This window comes from Cherax quadricarinatus, chromosome 29 (assembly GCF_038502225.1).
Source record: "Cherax quadricarinatus isolate ZL_2023a chromosome 29, ASM3850222v1, whole genome shotgun sequence".
Lineage (NCBI taxonomy): Eukaryota > Metazoa > Arthropoda > Malacostraca > Decapoda > Parastacidae > Cherax > Cherax quadricarinatus.
In genome coordinates, this window is record NC_091320.1 from 33,530,993 (window position 1) to 33,545,046 (window position 14,054).

Sequence of the window (14,054 nt, forward strand, 5' to 3'; positions counted from 1 at the left end):
TTCATTAATGTTAATGTAAAAAATTTTAATTTTGCACCAGAAGAATCTTAGAAAACTTACCTAACATTATTATAAGAAGAACAATTTATTTTAGCCTAACCCAACTATATATATTTTAGATTTGTTTACAATAATTTAATACTAAACAAACACAGTGAAATATATGTTTATCGTTAGGTTCAGAATGATTCTGGGGAAATTATTGCATACACAAATTTTCACTTGTCCTATATGGCAAAATGAACGTTGCTATTTAAGCCAAGATCGCAAGTTCTGCCTATTCGGCACGACATATATATTATATATATATATATATATATATATATATATATATATATATATATATATATATATATATATATATATATATATATATATATATATATATTACAATCCAAAATGCTGTAGGATATTTATTGCTAGATGTGATGTGTTTTGGTGGTTGTACGATTCAAGGAAGGTATCCCTGTATTCCATAACCCCAGTTCCCTGAGCCTCATTGCCTGCCACTGGAGTAGTGCAGAGAGCAGCATATGTTGAAAATGCAGTTAGTGTCGAAAATCTGAAGGAAATCAGATGAGGCCTTCACAAGTCATCACATTTAAACCGATATCCAGATTCCTCTAAAATTGTAAATTAGGACGGTCACGATCCAAATCTAAATCAAACCTTTCATTTTGAGCTTAAAGGCGACTAAAAGTTGCATTATCAGGCTGTCAGCATGAAAGACTTGAAGGTGAATTCCGACGTCAATACCTAGACTTGCGCCAGCCACAACATGCAGGGAAATGAGGTCAAAAACGAAATTATTTGTTTTAAGTGCAACCGAGCAGGACATATTAGCCCTAAATGCCCAACAAAACCCCAACCCGTAGGTAGAATCTTAAACATAGCAATGGATCAAAAACTAGAGAAAGGGAAGGCCCCTTATTACTGTAATAGTCAAATATCCCTTCAGGAAAGTTAAAAAAAATTGAAGTCAAAACCTTTAGGGATACTGGAGCATATTGCTCACTTACAAGAGGGAGTACTTCACCTTTCTGAACACACCTCATTACAATCCTCACTTCTGATGGAAGCTTTTGGATGAGCAGTGTTTTCTGTCCCCTTGCATAAAATATACATTCAAAGTAGGTATTGGTTTAGAAAGACACGTAAGCAGGTAAGTAGGTATTACACAGGATATTTGACCATAGGTGTATCTGATGGATTTCCTATGTAAGATGCAGTGTTTTTATTACTGGTTAATAACATTGCCACTTCCAGTACGTGTCCAGAACCAATACTGATTGATTCTTCCCCGATGTTGGCCATAACTCGGGCAAAATCCCAAATGATCTCTGATGAGAATGCTAACCCATCTTTGGACGACTCTGATCTCGGAATAGTCAATTTGTTTTACGAGGAAAACTGGCCAGGCCCTCGTAAATTTAGTAAACAGACCCAGATCAAGCCTTCCTATTCCAGGGTTGCAGGATTGCCAAATGTGTCTGTTTCCATGCCCGAGGGACTGTCCTGCGGAAAGGAACAGCGAAAAGACCCTTCATTAAATTTTGTTTTTCAGGCAGCCATGGGTAAATCCTTTTCAGATCACCCGGTCAAATATAAACTTAAAAATGACTACTTGATCTGCACTGAGACTGGCAAGGAGATGGAGGGAAGAAAACAGTCAGACAGGTTAGTAGTTCCAAGGAAGTTTACACCTCAAGTATTAAATATAGCTCGCAACACGCCATTAGGAGGCCACTTAGGAATTACTAAAACATTGTATAGAATACTAAAAATTCTATTGGCCAAAATTAACAAGACCTCAAAAACTAAAATTTACCACATTAATCAAATTAAGGCATTTAATACACCAGATAAAGTCCCAGTAATGACTCTGTCCTTTGCCTCTTAAGATGACCCTGACTCTTTGCACTCTATTTCTGAAATTAATGTAAAGCTTCCCAATTCTGTCCTCCTCAAGGACCCTAGCCGTTTAATGGTGGGGCTATTTAAGACTCGAGTAGCGAATATAACTGCACTTCTACAATCTTACCCTGATATCTTTTCGGATGTTCAGAAAAAAATGTACACTAGGATATCATGATGTAGATGTTGGAAACTCGAAACCTATTAAACTCTTCCCCTACAGAGCTAATCCTGTAAAGCAGGCTATTTCAGCAGGAGGTAGAATTTGTTAGAGTATGGGCTAGTGGAGGAGTCGTCTAGTCCATGGGCTTCACCGTGCATCCTTGATAAAAAAGCTGATGGAGGTTTTCGAATTGCAGATGCTTACCATCTGCCACGTCTGGATGACTTAATCGACTTTGTGGGTAAGGCTACTTTTGTGTCTAAGTTGGACCTCTTTGAAGGTTACTATCAGATACCTTTGACAGATAAGGTGAAGGAAATCTCTGCCATCGTAATTCCAGGAGACCATTATCAATATGCAGTTACCCCTTCGGCATGAAAAACTCGGCCGCTTCATTCCAGAAACTTATCCATCAGGCTATTAAAGGACTTGAAAGCAGGGCAGCTTATCTAGATGACATTGTTGTTGTGTCGGACACTTGGGACCAACACATGTTTAGGTTTAAGGCTCTCTTTGAGACCTTCCAGAGCTTCAACTTAACTGTTAATTTATCTAAACTCTTTTTTGGCCAGGCTACTGTTATTTTTTTGGGCCATGAAGTAGGTAGTGGCAAAGTGGCCCCTAAATTTGCTAAAATTCTAACGATTAAAAATTATCTAGTACCTCATGATAGGAAATCCCTCCAAAGTTTCCTAGGTGATTTAACATAGGGCAACCAAATAAAAATTAAAAAGGCACAATACTATGACTGGAATAGTGATGTATCAGATATCCGCATCCGCATCCGCAGAACATCCTCACAATTTCTTACATTCCCATCAACATCAGCGGAACATTCGCACAGTTTCTTACATCCGCATCCGCAAAATAAGTAAGACATCCTCATACACATTCGCATCCACGGATATTTAAATTTTCACATCCGATACATCTCTAGACTGGAACAATACATAAATAACCCGCACATAGGAGAGAAAACCATTTGCAAATTCACATTTACAAAGTCGTCGTTAGCTTCTGTCTCCTTTGTGCCGGTTATTTGTATGTTGTTCCAGGGACGATATTGTGACTTGTATTTTCTCGACACTTAACAGTACATTATCCTGGCCTTAAGATGCATCTGCCAATAAATATTAAAACCGCTCATAAGAGATTAACTAAAATATATTGAACTTGCGTTAAAATTGGTAGAATTACCGACAATGTTAGGTAAAAGTACACAAGTGCAGCTAATGTGACATTTTAATGTGGCAACGTATCGCTCTCCAGGAGCTTTATAAAGCCGGTCTCGAGTTGTGAGAGAAATAATGCCGAAGGGAAAAAATATCATACGACTTCCGTTAATACTGGAAGTGGAACTGATAACCTCAGCCCAACCCTTGTTAGTACTCTTATTGCTATTCTTATTGTATTTTGTTATTGTTTATTTTTTGTTAATACTGTTATTTTTGGGTTACTGTTAATATTGTTATTGATGTTGTCAGGCTCATACAACGAAAAAACACCTATTTTGATTAAGCTACCCAAAAAAAAAAAAAACACGAATGTTTATCAATGCTTAACACGCATTTTCAAATGTAATTTTGTGCAGAAAAACAAGCTACTTTTTTTCCCCCCTAATGATTAGCAACTTAGAACTGGCTTGAAGAGAATGGAGAAATCCTCGTGTTGGGAGGAGCCAAGCTTGTAATGGAGTCTCCTGGGAGAGTATATAATGGCTTGCAGCGGCAAAGTTTACATAGTCAGCGTGAAGAGAAGCTCCACTCTCTCTCGTCTCGAATTTACCGCTGTCGGCGACATGAAAGCTGTGAGTACATGATATGTGGACACCCGAGGGGAGTCGTTTATCTATCTGTCTGTTTCTTGCACTCTGAGTTTACTTTACTCCCTGTCTTGAAAGATGTATTGGTACATGGTTTACGTAAACGCACAGAGTTGCGTATCTATCGGTGTATAATACTGAGAATTTGTTGCGTCCATATCGTTAATAATAACAATAACAATAACAATAATCTTTATTTCTACAAGTGCATGTACACTGTGTACAGATCGTAGCTGACATCAGTGACACACTATATAGAAAGCCATTTGTTATGCAGAGAATTTCGGGGAATTTAGATTAGTTTTGTCTCCAAGATGCGACCCACACCAGTCGGCTAACACCAAGGTACTTATTTTTACTACCAGGTGAACAAGGGCAGCAGGTGTCTTCAGGAAACACGCCTGAATGTTTCCACCCCTACCGGTGATGGAATCAAGAACATCAGAGTGTGAGCTGAATACCCTAACAATCGGGCAACGGGATTAAAGTATCCTTGATGGTAGTGTAGGTTGGATTGTGTTCTTAGTGACTCTTGAGATGTGATGGGTCTTCACTCTGATAAACTAGTTAACTCTTTACCAGCATCTTCATGCTGTGGATTTACAGACGGATTCTCCATTCAGGAGTTGTAAGAGTCGTGTCTTACCTAACTGTTTCATGAAAGATTCCATCTTACGTATCTGGGTCGTCCTGGGCATAGCGAACTGGAAACCATTAGGTTCGACCCAAGGAAATGGTCAGAGATAGGTACACAGCCGTACACAAATAACCCGCACTTAGGAACATGAAACTCATGACGGTGTTTCGGTCCAACTTAAACACCATTAACGTGTCACTAGTTAATGATGCAAGTCTGACCGAAACGTCGTCATAAACTTCGTTCTCTTACGTGCGGGTTATTTGTGTATTGTTCCAGCCATAGTATTGTGCCTTTTTATTTTGCATAGGTGTATATAGGTGTACATGGGTGTACATCCTTCGATGAAGGGCTCAGAGGCACCCAGGCAGCTCCCTCGAAGGGGGGTTATCCCGTGACGTACAGTGATGATATTAACTAACACGATTTTTTTTACTGTACTCGGTAATCACACACCTTGAACCGTTTTGATAATTTTTTTTTTTACTGTTTTATGGTCATCTATGACGAAAAATTCAAATTTGAATAATTTTCTTTATAGATTTATCATATCTTCAGAACACATCGTGAATGTTGTCTTACGAGTTTGTGATGCTGTTTTTTTTATCGTTACCTCCTGAAGGTATAAATTATTCACCAAATAAAGGAAGGCACATACTTTCATTTATGCTTCAATAATAACCTTTTATACAACAGAGCAGATGATAATAATACACGAAATACCGTAGGGCCCCGCTCATACAGCAGGTTAGGTCCCGAGCTAATGCTGTAAAGTGAAACATATACCCTTTTCTCACTTTCAATATATATAAAACTCTGATAACAACTTTGCACTGTCATATATTAAGGGAGTAATAGTTAGGACTAAAAAATGCAAATACAATACACACATTACTTACATTAAAATATTTTCATCCTTAGCTTATAGTGAATTAACACATTTATTGTAGGAAGTCTGTATAAATGAAGAATGGGTATAACTGAAAACCGCTGCATTAGTGAAACACTGTAAAGCAAAGCGCTGTAAAGCGGGGTACTCCTGTACATATAATTATCAAAATGGTATTGGCAATACTGACAAGTTGGTGAGCAAAACACACGTGCAAATTGAGTGTCTTTTCTTGCAACGTTTCGCCTATGCAGTAGGCTTAGTTATTGTTTAAGAAGCCTTCTGTGTGGGCGATATGTTAAAACGATAAAGATCCTCACCTGTTGTTTATCACACTAAATACAGTGCAAACATTTTATTTTCTCTTTTTCAGCTGTGTCTGTTGTTGATTTTGGTGGTGGCCCTGACCGCCCTGATGGGGTCTGCCCGAGCCATGCCCGGCCCTGACGCCCTGGCTTACCCAGACCCCTATGCTGACCCCCAGTTGAGGTTTCCCGTTCTCAGTGGCTCTCGCCGGCGCCCTGTTAGTGCTTCTTTTAGCTTTGGATAAACGTAGACTGCCCCAGCTACTCCTGAGTCGCCTGTCCGTTGACGATGGAAAAAGGCATGAAATAGCCATAAATGAAGACACATAACATATATCCAGTCACGCAACCTGTTCTATCTTAACAGCAAACACAGATCCAGCATCTTCAATCTCTCATCTTCATCCTCCATTTTGAGACACCAAATACCAGCCAGCATCTTCACTCTGCAACTGCTTCCGCTGCAGCATCTCTGAGATTAATACCATTTAACTTTCACATATCTACGATAGCTGTTTCGTGGATATCATTTTACTGTTCTGTTGCTAACAAATATAAACAAAGTCAATAAAAATATACACTGCCACAGACTTTATTTTACATCCTATAGAAATGAAGAGACGTAAAATATCTATGAGCACATGCATTTTATTGTGCAACATATGGGAATCTTTATTGAGGAAACGTTTCGCAGACCTGGTGTTTCAACAGTCCAGCACACGGAAGAACGTTGGAAAAAGAGTAGGAGTTTGAGGTAATCAGTCCCTCGGCACTGAATCGATCTTCATTCCACCAGTCTTGAAGAAAGTATAGCACAGCAGTGGCTTATATACTGTAGTCGGATGGTTGAAGCTTAGGGACTGATTACCTCAGTCTCCTCTTTTTTGCACCTTTCTTCTTTGTATTGGACTGATGAAGCCGCTGGCTGGCGAAACGTTTCCTTAACAAATATTCCCAAATGTTACACAAGTGTCTCATCTTTCAACTTGTCGGTTTTTCTAAACCACTTAACACATGCCTTATATTAAACAAAACAACGCACTGTGGATTTTTTGACGGTGTTTTTGCGGATGAGCAGCAATTATCGTACTTCAGCTCACTTCAAAGTCCAGTATTATCTAAGGTTATACTATCGTTCCAGTCCCCAGGATGCTCATAGCGACGGTACACGATCATTCACACCTCACTCTTCTATATATGCTCTCCTGTTTAACCACTGTGTTGGTTGAAAGTAATGAAAGTGACAGGACCGAAACGATTTCTGATAAATTGTGTTTGCTTACTTATCTTTATAGACCATCTAGTTACTACTAGGTAAACAGCACCCAGGTATTTATTTAGTGTTAGGAAAACAGCACCTAAGTATCTAGTTACTGCTGGGTTAACAGCACCCAACTGTCTAGTTACTGCAAGGTTAACGGCACCCAGGTATATAGTTATTGCTAGGTAAACAGCATCCAGGTATCTAGTTACTGCTAGATTAACGGCTCCCAGATATCTAGTTATTGCTAGGTAAGCAGCACCCAGGCATCTAGTTATTGTTAGGTAAACAGCACTCAGGAGTCTAGTTACTGCTAGGTTAATGGCACACAGCTGTCTCGTTATTGCTAGATAAACAGCAGCCAGGTGTTTAGTGATTGCTAGGTAAACAGCACCCAGGTGTTTAGTTATTACTGGGTAAACAGCACACAGGCATCTAGTTATTGCTAGGCAAACAGCACCCAGGAGTCTAGTTACTGCTAGGTTAACGGCACCCAGGTATCTAGTTATTGTTAGATAAACAGCACCCAGATGTCTTGTTATTCCTAGATTAACGGCACACAGGTGTTTAGTTACTGCCAAGTTAACGGCAACCAGGTATCTAGTTATTGCTAAGTAAACAGCACCCAAGAGTCTAGTTAGTACTGGGTTAACATCACCCAGGTGTCTAGTTACTGCTAGGTTAACGGCACCCAGGTGTCTAGTTACTGCTAGGTTAACGGTACCCAGGTGTCTAACTTAACCTAACCTATACTGAACTACTTCTTCTCAAAATAATTATTTTTATTAAATAAATCTTTCCATAAATTCCATAGTTCATTGATTTGAGTTTTGAAACTACAGAGGCGGTGAAATGGCGTCACTAAATTGGGCCATTCCTGTGGCAAACGTCCTCAGGGACATTTTAAGTAATGTTTTGGTTAGAGGCATTTAATGGAGGCCACTGAAAGTGAGAGAAAAAAATATATGAAGTGACAGAACCCTTCAGTACATATTGCCGAAGGAGCTAATTAAAGTCTATCGTGTGCTCTAAGATGTCTATCGTGTGCTGTAAGATGTCTATCGTGTGCTGTAAGGAGAGGCGGACAGTCACTGGATCACTTAGAAGAAGCACAAACATCAGCCCTCGAAACACTAATTATCTTTTTGTTATGGAAATTATTGCTAATAAGCTGCCTCCAATCGGATGAATTGAAAAACTGGTTGTTAAATTATTGAAAATTTCTTGGACAATGTTAAATAATATGAGAAGTCACAAAAGCGCTTGGAATTTCACTATTTTTTTCACAGTGGTTGCTTTGCATATTCTGATACCGCCTGTTTACTATGATCTTATTATATATATATATATATATATATATATATATATATATATATATATATATATATATATATATATATATATATATATATATATATATATACATATATATATATATTTATATATATATATATATATATATATATATATATATATATATATATATATATATATATATATATATATATATATATATATATATGCAATAAGATCACAGTGAACAGGTGATTTCAAAATATGCAAAACAACCACTCTGAAAGAATAGAGAAATTCCAAGCGCTTTCGTGACTACTCACATTATCAAGGAACTATGAGTGAAGCATCCAAGGAAGCTATATAAGGGGTCCGGCCAGCACCTCACTATCAGATCCCACAACGGTTAAACACGTGACACGCGGCGAGCCAACTTGGATAGGTCCTTTGCACAACTCACCCCCAAGCTATTCTACCCAAGAAAATTTAAAAATTATTTGTCCAGTGTATTATTAAATTCTTCCCAAATTCTATTAATTATAAATGGATCTAATTTATATAAACCAAAGGAAATATTCATATTATTGTCAAAACTGCTTTTTATGAAACAAGATTCAATTATATTCCTGTCGACCATGGACTTGCTTGATACTACTTTCTCAACTTTTTGAAAATCAATTGGATGGTTAAAATCTCTTACATGAATAAATAGAGCATTGGAATCTTGTCCAGTTCTAATGCTATATTTATGTTGTTTTAATCTTAGTTCGAGATTTTTACCAGTTTGACCGTAATAAACTTTATCGCAAATTTTACAAGGAATCTTATAGACACATCCATCAGCATTTTGGGGGGAATTCTTTATCAAAAGTTTTTTTACTGTATCAAGATTTTTGAATACAACTTTGATATTAAAAGTCTTAAGAAGAGAAGGCATATCAACCAAGTTTTCATGGTAAGGGAGAACCAACATATTTTTAGTTGAATAAGGCTGGTTGCCCCTTTTTGGATTATAAAAAGTGTTTCTAGCAACTTTAAAAGATTTATCAATTACATTTCTTGGGTATTTTAAATCATTACCTATTTCATAAATTTTGGATGTTTCCTCATCTATGAACTCAGGACTACAAATTCGTAAAGCTCTCAAAAACATTGATGAGAAAACAGACAGTTTGACTCTATCTTGATGCGAGGAATAATAGTGGACAAAGGAACAGTTATTTGTAGGTTTTCTGTAAATTTTAAATTTGAATTCATTATTACCCTTAAAAATTAAAACATCTAGAAAAGGCAAAGAGTTATTTTCTTCAAACTCAACAGTAAAGTTTATAGAATGGGCTAAGCTATTTAATTTTCCAAGAAAATGGTGTATATCTACATTTTTGGGCATAAGACACAAAATATCATCAACATATCTGAACCATTTAGCTCTATTAGGGAGGATTGTGTTAAGCAATCTTGTTTCAAAAAATTCCATGTATAGGTTACTAAGAACAGGCGAAAGAGGATTTCCCATTGCCATACCAAACTTCTGAGTGTAAAACTTATCATTAAATACAAATTTTGCATCAACAATGCAAAGTTTAATAAGTTTAATGATAGTAGGAACTGGCAATGGTAAATCATAGTTAACGAGTTCTTCAGATAAGAAACTTAATAAATCATCAACAGGAACTTTCGTAAACAAGGAAGTAACATCAAAACTAACCATGTTAAAATCATTTAAGTCAGTCAAGGAGCTTAATTTATCAACCAAGTCTATGTTGTTTTTAACATTAAAGTTAGAAATTTTGCCAACAATAGGGCTCAAAATATCAACAAGCCATTTGGATAATTTATATGAAACTGATCCTATGGAGCTAATAATTGGTCTGACTGGATTCCCTGGTTTGTGTGTTTTTAGTAGTCCATACATGTAAGGTAAAGATGGATTAGTGGAAGTAAATTGTTTGACTAATTCATCTTTGGCTTTCAGTAGAAGTTTTATTGTTTTATTGAAATTGCTGTTAACGGTTTCTAGGGGATTTTTCCTAAGTTTAGAATAGGTTTCAGTATCATCTAAGAGATTATTAATTTTTTCTTGGTAATCATTTTCTTTCATAATTACTATTGCATATAAATAATTACTATTGCATATAAATTCATATAAATTATCCAAATGGCTTGTTGATATTTTGAGCCCTATTGTTGGCAAAATTTCTAACTTTAATGTTAAAAACAACATAGACTTGGTTGATAAATTAAGCTCCTTGACTGACTTAAATGATTTTAACATGGTTAGTTTTGATGTTACTTCCTTGTTTACGAAAGTTCCTGTTGATGATTTATTAAGTTTCTTATCTGAAGAACTCGTTAACTATGATTTACCATTGCCAGTTCCTACTATCATTAAACTTATTAAACTTTGCATTGTTGATGCAAAATTTGTATTTAATGATAAGTTTTACACTCAGAAGTTTGGTATGGCAATGGGAAATCCTCTTTCACCTGTTCTTAGTAACCTATACATGGAATTTTTTGAAACAAGGTTGCTTAACACAATCCTCCCTAATAGAGCTAAATGGTTCAGATATGTTGATGATATTTTGTGTCTTATGCCCAAAAATGTAGATATACACCATTTTCTTGGAAAATTAAATAGCTTAGCCCATTCTATAAACTTTACTGTTGAGTTTGAAGAAAATAACTCTTTGCCTTTTCTAGATGTTTTAATTATTAAGGGTAATAATGAATTCAAATTTAAAATTTACAGAAAACCTACAAATAACTGTTCCTATGTCCACTATTATTCCTCGCATCAAGATAGAGTCAAACTGTCTGTTTTCTCATCAAAGTTTTTGAGAGCTTTACGAATTTGTAGTCCTGAGTTCATAGATGAGGAAATATCCAAAATTTATGAAATAGGTAATGATTTAAAATACCCAAGAAATGTAATTGATAAATCTTTTAAAGTTGCTAGAAACACTTTTTATAATCCAAAAAGGGGCAACCAGCCTTATTCAACTAAAAATATGTTGGTTCTCCCTTACCATGAAAACTTGGTTGATATGCCTTCTCTTCTTAAGACTTTTAATATTAAAGTTGTATTCAAAAATCTTGATACAGTAAAAAAACTTTTGATAAAGAATTCCCCCCAAAATGCTGATGGATGTGTCTATAAGATTCCTTGTAAAATTTGCGATAAAGTTTATTACGGTCAAACTGGTAAAAATCTCGAACTAAGATTAAAACAACATAAATATAGCATTAGAACTGGACAAGATTCCAATGCTCTATTTATTCATGTAAGAGATTTTAACCATCCAATTGATTTTCAAAAAGTTGAGAAAGTAGTATCAAGCAAGTCCATGGTCGACAGGAATATAATTGAATCTTGTTTCATAAAAAGCAGTTTTGACAATAATATGAATATTTCCTTTGGTTTATATAAATTAGATCCATTTATAATTAATAGAATTTGGGAAGAATTTAATAATACACTGGACAAATAATTTTTAAATTTTCTTGGGTAGAATAACTTGGGGGTGAGTTGTGCAAAGGACCTATCCAAGTTGGCTCGCCGCGTGTCACGTGTTTAACCGTTGTGGGATCTGATAGTGAGGTGCTGGCCGGACCCCTTATATAGCTTCCTTGGATGCTTCACTTTCATAGTTCCTTGATAATGTGAGTAGTCACGAAAGCGCTTGGAATTTCTCTATTCTTTCAGAGTGGTTGTTTTGCATATATATATATATATATATATATATATATACATATACATACTATATATATATATATATATATATATATATATATATATATATATATATATATATATATATATATGTATGTATAGATATGATAAGCGCATGCTACACGCCGAGGTATTGTCCAGTGTGGGTAGATTGGTAAAGCACTGCGTACCTTGTCCTAAGGTTCGTAGGTTCGAGTCTCCTTCAGCCAGAGATCAGTGTTTGTGTATATTTCGCATGCTCTCGCGAATTCCTTATATATATATATATATATATATATATATATATATATATATATATATATATATATATATATATATATATATATATATATATATGCAATAAGATCACAGTGAACAGGTGATTTCAAAATATGCAAAACAACCACTCTGAAAGAATAGAGAAATTCCAAGCGCTTTCGTGACTACTCACATTATCAAGGAACTACCTTGATAATGTGAGTAGTCACGAAAGCGCTTGGAATTTCTCTATTCTTTCAGAGTGGTTGTTTTGTATATATATATATATATATATATATATATATATATATATATATATATATATATATATATATATATATATATATATATATATATATATATATATATATATATACATATATATGTGTGTGTGTGTGTCAGGAGAAATGTCAGGAACAGAACGCCGACTTTACTCCACCTATATCGATTTGACCAAGGCCTTCGACACCGTTAGTACAGAGGGCCTTTGGAGAATCATGGCAAAGTACGGCTGCCCAAAGACGCTTATCGCCATCGTACGCCAACTTCACGATGGAATGCTGGCCAGAGTCCAAGACAACGGAGAGACGTCTAAACCATTTCCAGTCTCAAATGGAGTGAAACAAGGCTGCATGCTTGCTCCCACCCTGTTCAGCCTGATGTTCTCGGCCATGCTTACAGACGCATTCAGGGACACAGACGCAGGAATCGGCATCAGGTACCGTACAGATGGGTCTGTCTTCAACCTCAGGAGGCTTCAAGCAAAAACCAAGGCTGCAACTGACACCATCAATGACCTGCTATTTGCTGATGACTGCGCCCTCAACGCTGCTTCAGAAGCCGCCATGCAGCACAGTGTTGACAAGTTCTCTGACGCCTGCAACAACTTCGGGCTGACAATCAGTACAACGAAGACTGAAGTGATGCACCAGCCTGCTCCGGGAAAGACGTATGTTGAGCCAAACATCACCATCAACGGGCAGCGACTGAATGCCGTAGACAAATTCACCTACCTCGGCAGTACCCTTTCCAGAAACGTTGTCATCGATGATGAGGTGAATGCCAGACTTGCCAAAGCCAGTGCCACCTTCGGCAGGCTCCACAAGAATCTATGGAACCGAAGAACATCACCACAAGCACCAAGATCAAGGTGTACAGAGCCATAGTCGTCACCACACTTCTCTATGGCTGCGAAACCTGGACTGTCTACAAACGTCACGCCAGAAAGTTCAACCACTTTCACACCACACGGCTCAGAAAAATTCTTGGCATCAAATGGCAAGATAAGATCCCAGACACAGAAGTGCCGACTACAGCTGGCCTGCCTAGCATCTACACCATCCTAATGCAGACACAGCTTCGCTGGGCAGGTCACGTTGCTCGCATGCCAGACCACCGGCTGCCAAAGAAACTCTTATTTGGCGAATTGCAGCATGGAAAGCGCTCTCAAGGAGGCCAAAAGAAGCGCTATAAGGACACCCTTAAGACTGCTATGAAAGCTTTCAACATCAACCACACCATGTGGGAGCTGATAGCTCAGGACAGGAATGCCTGGCGAGCAGTTGTCCAGAAAGGGGCAACATCCTGCGAGGCAAGCAGAATCTCACTAGCTGAGCAGCGCAGGCAGGCGAGGAAGACCAGAGCCATCAGACCCCTCGATGCCGCCACCCTTCCCTGTCCACACTGCCAGAGAACGTTTCGTGCGCGGATTGGCCTGACAAGTCATCTGCGTACCCACCAACTTCGACCCCAGGATGACTAGATGGTCCTCGTCGAATCGACGGACAAACAACAACATAT